The sequence below is a fragment of the Notothenia rossii genome, assembly GCF_949606895.1.
Source record: "Notothenia rossii genome assembly, chromosome: 7".
Classification (NCBI taxonomy): domain Eukaryota; kingdom Metazoa; phylum Chordata; class Actinopteri; order Perciformes; family Nototheniidae; genus Notothenia; species Notothenia rossii.
This window is the reverse complement of record NC_136905.1, coordinates 13756319-13765804: the sequence shown is the minus strand read 5'-3', so window position 1 is coordinate 13765804 and position 9486 is coordinate 13756319. Positions and strand designations below refer to the sequence as shown.

The window sequence follows — 9486 nt, the reverse complement described above, 5'->3', positions numbered from 1 at the left end:
CTGATTGTTCAGAGGGATACTGGAAGAAGGTAGTATTCTTTTGACGTTATCCACAAACGTTGCTTTTAACCAACCTCAGTTTCTATGAACTAATTGTTTAGCCTTACCTTCTTGTAAGTTTGGATTAAGCGAGGCAGGACTTTATTTGGTGATGAAAGTAAAGTTTATACATTTAAAGGGGAACTGCAGCAATGTTTAGATATCCAGTCTGTTTAGGAGTCTTGAAAAGTAGCTGCCGCATGAGTTAAACAAGTTATACAAAGCCTTGTGTGGCTCTAGAGGGAGCTGTCTGAGAGATAATGCCTGTTGGAGTTCAATACTACACATTTGGAAATGTTGTGTTTGTATTATTTTAGATTTTCTCATTTCAGTTGTAAATTCACGTGTGGGATGTAGGTCATGAAATGCTTTTTAATGATTCATTAAGTATGTTGTTCCCCTCTGAAATGATGCTGTATTGCACTCCAGTCGAACCTGTCCCTCCATCCTAACCACTGCACACCCAGAGGTTATATAAGCAAAAGTGCAGCTATGTAATGCCTGTGTGACGACTGAGTCTGGCAGAGTCAGTGACATTCTTTAAAATACTGGTAAGAAATTATCTGTTTAAAACAGATTTTTATTTTGTTTTATATACCATTTTATATCCAATATGTCCTTTCTGCTCTATTATTTTTGTCATTTGTTTTATTAATATTATGGTAGGGCTTTATCGAAAGCACATATATAAAGTCCATATTATATATTTTCTGGTGAAATTCAGTCCACAATAGTTCTTCTTATAGGAGTTCAAGGCTTCGGCATGAGAGGCAACTCTTTTGAGCAATAGAGAGAACCACGTGACTTCAGAGAAAAGGACACACACGTTTAACTTCCTCTTCTGGAAACTGAACGAGAGGTAGAAATGTGGCAGGATTTAAACATTGTCTCTGTTTTCATAAAGTTTAAGATACTGAAAGATATTGAGAACCTGTTGGAAGCAGACTGAGGGAGAAAGAGAGAAACACCCGGTGAGTTGTATCTCTTGTATACACAGATGATGGGGCTATTTGGATGAGGGGAAGAAATGCCCCATACGTAATGGAGAATATAGCTGGAGCGATTAAAAAAGTGGAGAGGTGGTCATATAACTGGGGATTCAAAATGTCAGAAAGCAAGTCATGCTACATGGTATTTACAAACAAACACAAGATTGATGGCCAACAGCTAACACTATATAATCGTCCAATGACAAAGGTGAATGAGTTCAAATACCTAGGACTGTGGTTTGATAGCAAATATAGGCTACATGGAAAATGCATATTAATCAAGTGGAAACTAAATGCAAAAAAGTATTAAATGTATTGCGAGCTGTAGCTGGATGCAACTGGGGCGCAGATAAACAAGCATTAATAGACATTTACAGATCAATTATGAGGTCCACAATAGACTATGGTTGTATATTGTATGGAGCAGCAGCAAAAACATCGCTTTTAAAAATGTATAGAATACAATATAAAGCATTGCGGCTGTGTATTGGAGCAATAAAGTCATCCCCTATCAATGCAGTTCTGATAGAAGCAGGAGAGACACCTCTGGAGATCAGAAGAGAGAAACTTGCTCTTTCATACTGGGTCAGGCTACAACGAAGTGGAGAAGAAAATATTTCAAACAGAATATTACAGGATTACTGGGAATATGCAAAATTCCAGGGACGTGGGTTTGGCTGGACAATTAAGGAAAGAACGAGGGCATATGGAGTGGAGACCATCACGTCTGCCAAAGCAACCCCATTTAGTAGTGTTCCCCGATGGCTTTTCCCAGAAGCTAAAATAGATATGAGTATCGTAGAAAGGAAAAAAGAGTGGCAAATAAATGAAGTGGGAATTAAAACAAGTATGTATCTTAACGAAAAGTACTACAATTACCTACACATTTACACAGATCGTTCTAAGAACAAGGAAGAGTGTGTTGGAGTTGGTATACATCCCAGACTTTAAAATATCTATTTTAAAAAGAGCGTCTGATCAATTATCAGTGGACACAGCAGAAATGCTTGCTGTAATAATAGGATTGCAGTGGGTTGAAGAGGTCAGACCAGATAGGGTGGTGATATGCACAGATTGCTTGTCCATACAAAGCATACAATCAACAACAACTGCCAGAGAAGACATTCACACTCAGGTGTGTTAACTGAATCATATCCTGTTAAGACTGCACAGAGGCGGTATAGATCTGCAGTTCTGCTGGGTGCCTGCACATGAGGGGGTGAAAGGGAACGAGTGTGCTGATAAATTAGCAAAAAGTGCACTACAAAAGCAAATAACATTACCAGTTCAACTTGGTAAAGGAGAAGGAAAAGCAGTCATTAAGAAAAAAGGGATGGAGATCTGGCAGAAAAGGTGGGAGAAAGACCAGAAAGGCAAAGACTATCACAAAGTACAAAAGACAATTACAATTAATATTCATAAAGAAAGAAACAGAAGGGAGGAAATCATGATGGCTAGACTCCGAATAAATCACACGGCTTTGAACAGTACGCTGTATATCATGGGGAAAAGTGACAGTGAGTGTGGGAACTGTGGAGTAAAAGAAGATGTAGAACATATCTTGTTACATTGTGACATCTATAAAGCGGAAATAGAAAAAGTAAAGGCTAAAGTCTTAGAGGCAGAGAGGGAGTGGAGTGTGGTTGGTGTTTTGGGAACAAAAGGAGAGGGAGTAAAAGCTACCAGAAAGGCACTGTTTAAATTCTTGAGTGAAACTGGGGTAGGAAAAATAATTTAACATTAGGTCAGGAAAGAACATTTTTTTTATTTATTTCATGGTTTTGTTGATTTATTGATTTATTTTTGATTTATTTTTGATTAGATCATAAAGAGTTGGAATGATATGATGATTCATACTCATGTACAGTAGGTGGCGGTATGCACCTTCTAAGTTGTTTGCAATCCGCCAAAAACAAGAGAACTAGGAGAAGAGTTGTATGGTTATGGCTAGAAAGGATCTGTCTAATGTAAATATGACGTCACGTTCTCGTTCTAACTCTCGTTGTAATCGGAGCGGCTCGGAAGCGCAGTCACGTGGCTGAATGTTTACGTTTGGGATGGCGAGAAACTAAACTATATTAAGTATGTAAATACTTGTTAGCGGTCTTGCTGTTGAAAGAAGAATGACAACACTGTAGATCAGCAACACTCAGGTTTATTTTGTATTCACAGGCAAGTCAACGTTGTTGCAGTAAAAGTCCCAAGATAGCTCCTGCTGCAATAAAATGTATGTTGCATGTTACTATGCTGTAGATGTGTTTACCTCTTTTATATCCCGTTGGGTAGTTTAATCTGCAGCAATGCATCATATTCTATAATATCATCATATATGTGTAGCTTTGTCTCTGTCGTATCTTTCAAAAGTAAAGTGAAACAGCTGTTTTCAGCTTTGTGATGATGCATTTTCCAGCTGATCCAAGAGGCTTTTTAAACACCTTACTTGGCTTAAGAGGGAGGGGAATTTTCTCAACACATAAAGGAACACTTTATCCTTCAGTTTATCACAAACATTACATCAACACATTTGGAGATCCTAATTTGAATCCAGTCTGTAATTTGATATTAAGGTTTTAATAATGAAATGAGGTCATGAATCGAGTTCAAGGTTAAGATAATCTTTATTATCCTATGTACAAAAATTAACATACAACATTAATATAACAGTAACGAATAAAACAAAATAACATTATGCAACTCTGATCTTCTTGCTGATACATTTCAAAGTTACTTTTACATTTGCTCTACTTCTCCTGCTACTGTTTGCTCTGCTTTCAACTTCTCTTTCAACTCTGCTCTTTACTCTGCTTTCCCTGTTTCCTCTGTTCTCCTCTCCTCATCTTCTCCTCAGACTATCCTCCTTTTGATGTATCCTCTCCTCTCCTGTTCTCCTCTCCTCATACTCTACTCCTTTCGCTGTCTCCTCTCCTCTGTTCTCCTCATCTCCTCAGACTCTCCTCCTTTTGCTGTTAGATATTTAGACTGTAATGACAGCTTATGATATACTTTTTATAACTACATCAATCACATGCAATGGATTAAAAACGTTGTTTTACTTACCACCTCTTTACAGCTTCATTCATCTCCAAGCTTCCAACATTCACCTGGCGGTGGTGCCTTGGATGAAAGTAACTTTTGATATGATACAATACAACACTAGTTAACACCTATCCACAGCAATAAGCACAATGAGAAGACTAATGGTCTCTTTTATACCAATTTCTATTGGAGTGAAATGAACTGTGCCATGTCACATAGGATTGGAATGGATGATTGGCTGTGTTTTGTGAATATAGAGGAGATGGCAAAAGTAAATATACTTTGTTCTTACCTAAAGCATCTATCCTCATCTTCGTACCCCTGCCTGCTCCTCCCGCATTAGACTCTGGGGACTTAGCTTTTAAAATCTTGTTCAAGCTGTCCACTCTGTAGTTGGATCTCATGACCTCAGCTTTATGACCCACCCGGCCTGAAAAAGGGTGTCTACGATGGCTGGTACTGAGAGGTGTTATGGTCCTCTTCTGCCTTTTGTGTTTGGGGGGCGTGAACGTGAGAGGAAGACTACTGTCATGTGGGGTGTGTTGCTTTGTCCTCCAAAAGATCATTTAGTCTTGATATCACTGTACACATGAACGTCTCATCCTGTAGGTGGTATGTGTGCTCAGTAATTTCGCGCAATAAGGTCCCACACTGCTGTCGTTTCCTATCTCTTGAGGACTTTGAGTGGTTACCACTGCTCTGATTACAACGAGAGTTAGAACGACGTCTCTTCTCGATCTTCCCGCGATCTTCCCGCGTCCCGCCCACCCCGACCCTTTCCGATTACAGCCGAGCCGCTCCGATTACAACGAGAGTTAGAACGAGAACGTGACGTCATATTTACATTAGACCAGGGGTTGCCAACACGTCGATCGCGAGCTACCAGTAGCTCGCGGAGGTTTTCCGAGTAGCTCACCAGAGGGCGCTAAAGTGCAGTTGACATGTTGAGACATATTTATTTATGTAGTATATTTTGAGAGTAAGAAAGATAGAGAAAAAGAGATGTAAGATGCAGTCATGACAACTGAGGAAGGTCCGTCAAAGAAGAAATCTAAAATATACTACTTTCATGACGAGTGGGAACATGAATTTTTATTTACGAGCATCAAAGACAAGTGTGTGTGTTTAATTTGTGGCTCGAGTGTTGCGGTGGGGAAGAAGGGAAATGTCGAGCGGCACTTCACAAAACTTCACGAAAACCTTTCAAAGGAGTATCCCGCCGGCAGTTGCCTTCGCGTTGAGAAGGTACAACAATTAAAAGCTACGCTACAAAGGCAGCAGTCATTGTTCACGAAGCCTGCCAAGAAAGCTAGCCTAGCTACGCATCGTTCCGAGTCGCTCAGTATTTGGCAAAGAACAAAAAAGCTTTCACTGATGGCGGTGTTCTTAAGGGAGCGATGTCTGTTATGGCAGAGACTTTGTTCAGAGACCACAAGAGCAAGTCGGAGATAATGTCTGCCATTGACGATGTGCAACTGGGAAACAACACTGTGGCGAGGAGAGTGTCGGCGCTGTCAGTGGATGCCATGGGACAGTTGGAGCGGGACATGGTCAGGTGCAAGTGGTTCTCCATACAGTGCGACGAGTCGGTGGATGCTGCGACACAGCTCAGCTGTCTGTGTTCATCCGGATGGTGTTTGAGGATTTTACGGCGAAAGAGGAATTTCTGACACTGCTTCCACTCAAAACAACAACAAGAGGTGTGGACGTGTATAATTCTATTAAGAATTATTTCATAAATAAAGGCGTGCAAATGGAGAAGCTTGTATCCATAACAACTGATGGAGCCCCGGCTATGAGAGGTCGCCACAACGGTTTTATCGCAAATTGTAAGTCAGATCCATATTTCCCACGTTTCCTGAGTTACCATTGCATCATTCACCAAGAAGCACTTTGTGCCAAAGTTATGGACTTCAATCACGTCATGAAACCTGTGATACAAATAATAAACTCTATCCGAGCGAAGGCAAAGCAACACAGGAGCTTCAAAGTTTTTCTTGAGGAACTGTCAGCTGAATATGGAGATCTCCTTCTCCATGCTGAGGTGAGGTGGTTGAGTAGAGGGAAAATCCTACAGCGCTTCCTCTCCTTGCTGAATGAGGTAAAGCTCTTCATGGAAGAGAGGGGGGAGGACACCTCCATCTTATCTGATGCTGGTTGGGTACTTGACCTGGCCTTTTTGACTGATCTGACAGGAAAATTAAACCAGCTTAACCTCCAGCTACAAGGCAATGGCAAAACAGTATGTGACATGATTAGTGCTGTAAAGGCCTTTAAAGCAAATCTGTGTCTATATCTCCAGCAAGTAAAGGGAAATAAATGGCATCATTTCCCCTCTGTTCAAAAAGTACTGCAGGAGAATAAAGCTGCTGCTGGCTTTCTTGACTTATCAAAGTACTGTGACTGCTTAACTAAGCTTGGGCAGGAATTTGAGGACAGGTTTCTTGACTTTAAACAGCTTGAGCCCTGTGCAAGTTTCCTTGCTAACCCATTCAACATCGTGGATGTTACTGACATGTCTGAGCAACTGGCCAGCCTTTTCAGTCTCAGTGCTTCAGAGTTGGAGCTGGAGATAATCAATCTCCAGAATGACATTCAGCTGAAAGCACATCAGATGGACAAAGATTTCTGGAAGCTATTGGACCCAGAGAAATTCAAAAACATTCAAACTGCTGCACTGAAACTGTCCTGCTTATTTGGGTCAACATATCGCTGTGAATCAGCATTCTCTGATATGAACTTTATCAAATCCAAATTCAGGACAAGACTTACTGATGAACACCTCAATGACTCAATCAGAGTGAAATTGTCAGGATACACACCCCAGTACAGTGCTCTGGTGGATGCTATGCAGTGCCAGGTGTCACATTAGCTGAGTCAGGAGAAAGTCAACAATGCAGTGACAGACTGAATGTTTGAAGACATATGTTTGCTTGATGCAAGTTGAGAAAAGCACAAGCCATATTCCCCTTTTACATGTGAAACAAATTTGTGAAATGCTTGAAATAATTTAAATTATAGAGCTAGAAATGTTATTATTACAATTAGGAACTTTGCACTCTTATCTGTAAAACTGTTTACTGTAGTTATTGATGTTAAAGCAGAACTCAGTATTGCATGGTGATTATTTGTCTTTTTTTCTCTTCATGAGAAAGTCAAGTTTATTCATGTTAATGTTAATGTTTCTGCTCTTGAGTCACGAATGTGATATGTGCACTGAAATCTATATAAAATAACATGAGTAGCTCTTGGCCACTTTCTTTTTTCAAAAGTAGCTCCCGGTTAGAAAAAGGTTGGAGACCCCTGCATTAGACGGATCCTTTCTAGCCATAACCGAGTTGTATCTCTTAGTGGGTGCTAGCTAGAAAGGATCCGTCTTGTGTAAATATGACGTCACGTTCTCGTTGTAACTCTCGTTGTAATCGGAGCGGCTCGGAAACACATCTCCAGCAGTAACATGCAACATGCACATTAAGACAGAAGCAATATTAATAGACATAATAGTAAAACACTGAAAAACACTGAAAGGGAACATTTTATTGGACCAGGAGCTATCTTTGGACTTTTACTGTGACAACGTTGACTTGCCTGTGAATAAAGAATAAACCATAGTGTTGGTGATCTACAGTGTTGTCATTCTTCTTTGAACAGCAAGACGGCTAACACCCTATTTCAACAATCGCACTCCCTGTAATTGACATAATTAATAGATAGTTTAGCTTCTCACCATCATTTGCTGTGGCCCACTGATGTTAGTTAACGATCGTAACTGAAAGGCTGCCTGCCAAACGTCAACATTCAGCCACGTGACTTGCAAACTCTCGCGAGAGGTTTACACTAGACGGATCCTTTCTAGCCATAACCGACTCGGAGCTGTCCGACTTCAGGCGAGCTTTTTGAGACCTCCCCCGACTGCGATCGGCTATTCTCGTCTACTTTCGAGGCGAGTCGTAACGCGTCTCAAACAAGCCTAACCTGTTGGAAGCAGACTGAGGGAGAAAGAGAGAATCATCCGGTGAGTTTTATCTGTGCAGCACGAACAGGTTTAACGTTCACGAGACAGATCACGGCCAGCTCGTGTCCCGCAGTTATTGAACATTAATGGAAGGATTTTAACTCCAACTTTTTGCTTTCACTTTAACCTTTCTGCCTTTTCCCTGCGCTAATGGCATGTCAAATGGACATTTTGGTTGTATTATACTCCAGGGTTGCCAACTCTCACGTGGCGTATGACACACGCTTTCAATCTCAATCTCACGCTCTCACGCTGCCCAAACTATTCTCACGCCAAAAACAAGAATATCGAAGACTAGAAACGGTTTTGAAAACTTTTGTCACGTAGTGATCGTCTTCTCAATAGAACATCTTTGATAATGTCTTCTGGCCAATCAGAATCAAGATAACGGCGTGGTATTGTTGCAGGAAATCCCGACGGAGAATACTTTTGCGGTAGTCCATCTCGATACAACATTACGTGTTGATAGAAATCAACACGTAATGGAATAAGATCCCACGGTTTGATGATTGATAGGTGTGTGGGCTGTCTTTCATTTTGACACACAGAACAATGGGGGCTATCCACCCTTATCCACAATGTAAAGTAATTCACACAGCCTCTTCCCTCTTCTCTCTCTGAACAGCAGGTTCAGCTTTTAGAACAAAGTAACAAAACACAAAAATTTAAAAAAAAAAAATATGTCGTGTAGTAATAGGTTTATACATTTGTCTTCTCAAGAGAGTACCAGAATGTGTATTTTATGTTAGTATTTCAAAAATCTCCAGTTATTGAACATTAATGGAAGGATTTCAACTCCAACTTTTTGCTTTCGCTTTAACCTTTCTGCGTTTTCTTTGCACTAATTACATGTAAAATGGACATTGGTTATATTATTCAGTCACTACACATTCACTTAATAACTGTCTCACTGACATATCGCTTCTGGTTTTTTAGGGTTCCGTTTCCTGACGTCTAGTTTTACAACATACGTCTGAAACTGTTATTGCAGGTTTCATGTGTTAGCAAATTACAAAAAAGCTACTTTTAGTATTGTGGAGTTTGTGCTTAGTGGAAGTTACCTCTTCCTGGGCTGTAAACCTTTTAACCTATAAATACATGGATTAAAAAAGCAGTTTTTAACTTATTGGAGAATTAGTACTTGCTTGAGCCATTTTTAAATAACAAAATGGCAAACTATCTGTTGTGTTAGCTTCTCAAATGATTTCCGAAATAGTTTTATATCATTGGAAATTGAGCATCTTTAGAATTGGACTGAATTAACAAAAAATTGTTCGTTAAGCTACCACAAACTGATTGTAACCTTTCATCATGGCTCAACGCTGTGCATGAGAAGTTCTTAAAGAGCCTTTCACTTTACTTGTAGCTTTTCTTTTTTTTTTTTATCATTGGCTTTATTGTCTGTTT

At 40.0% G+C, this 9486-nt stretch overlaps 1 protein-coding gene across 1 annotated transcript in view; it reads left to right on the top strand.

Moving 5' to 3' along the window:
• The window catches only part of LOC307013172 (uncharacterized protein), a 157779-nt gene that overhangs the window by 79369 nt on the left and 68924 nt on the right, over nucleotides 1–9486 (top strand). The gene's annotated exons all lie outside the window — the stretch shown is intronic.